Raw genomic sequence first — 1,337 nt, forward strand, 5'->3', positions numbered from 1 at the left:
AGAGAATTATTAATGAATATTAAATAATGAAACGATTAAACACACGATGGAGTTGAATCCACTGTGGTCAAAGTGTTCCTTTAACGGGAAGAGAGGGAGGGGAGGAGCGAGAGAGCGAGAGAGAGAGAAGGGGGCGGAGCCTCCCTCTGCGCTGCAGCGCGCCGTGTGTGAGCATCCCAGTCGTCCCAGCCTGCCGGCGGTGTGTGTGTGAATGTTTGTGTGACTCCAAGCGCTCTGTGTGCGGACGACAGGTGGACATGACATGACTGCACTGGAGAGGAAGAAAGCAAAGGACCTGTGAGGACTCACACGCACACGCACACACACACACACACACGCACACACACACGCACACACACACACGCACACACACACACGCACACACACACACGCACACACACACACACACACACACACACACACACACGCACACACACACGCACACACACACACACACACACACACACACGCACACACACACACACACACACACACACGCACACACACGCACACACACACACACACACACACACACACACACACACGCACACACACACACACACACACACACATGCACACACACACACACACACGCACACACACACACACACGCACACACACACACACACGCACACACACCACACACACACACACACACACGCACACACGCACACACACACACACACACTCACACACACACACACACACACACATGCACACACACACACACACACACGCACACACACGCACACACCCACACACACCACACACACACACACACACACACACACACACCACACACACACGCACACACACACATACACACCACACACACACACACCACACACGCACATACACACCACACGCGCACACACACACACACACACACCACACACACACACACGCCTGCACACACACACACCTCACACACTCACACCACTGTCACGCACACCTGCACACACTCACGCACACGCACACATACACACACCTTGTCCCTTTACTTTCCCCACACACCTTTTTACATTCCTGCACACCTCGATTCAGGGAGACGATGAGTTGTTGTTGTTGTTGTTGAAATACCCTCAGGCTGTAACAGCTGACTCCATGTGCACATGGCAACACACTCACACACTCACACACACACTCACACACTCACACACACTCACGGGCTGCTGTTGTGTTGCAGACGTGGTCAGCAGGTGTTCCTGCGCCCCGAGGAGCGACGCTCCACCACGGTGTCCGCACAGCTGCAGGTAGGACCTCCTCCTCTCTTCCTCCTCTCCCCTCCTCCTCCTCTCTTCCTCCTCTCTTCCTCCTCTCCCCTCCTCCTCCTCTCT

General features: G+C 54.6%; 1 long non-coding RNA gene across 1 annotated transcript in view; it reads left to right on the forward strand.

Moving 5' to 3' along the window:
* Positions 1-207: 207 nt before the first annotated feature.
* Positions 208-1,337, forward strand: part of LOC130211387 (uncharacterized) — an 87,753-nt gene continuing 86,623 nt past the window's right edge. The window contains exons 1-2 of the long non-coding RNA XR_008835023.1: positions 208-297; positions 1,187-1,253. This is a non-coding gene — a long non-coding RNA (uncharacterized LOC130211387). The remainder of the gene's footprint in view (positions 298-1,186; positions 1,254-1,337) is intronic.

The sequence above is a fragment of the Pseudoliparis swirei genome, chromosome 20, assembly GCF_029220125.1.
Source record: "Pseudoliparis swirei isolate HS2019 ecotype Mariana Trench chromosome 20, NWPU_hadal_v1, whole genome shotgun sequence".
In the NCBI taxonomy this organism is placed as follows: domain Eukaryota; kingdom Metazoa; phylum Chordata; class Actinopteri; order Perciformes; family Liparidae; genus Pseudoliparis; species Pseudoliparis swirei.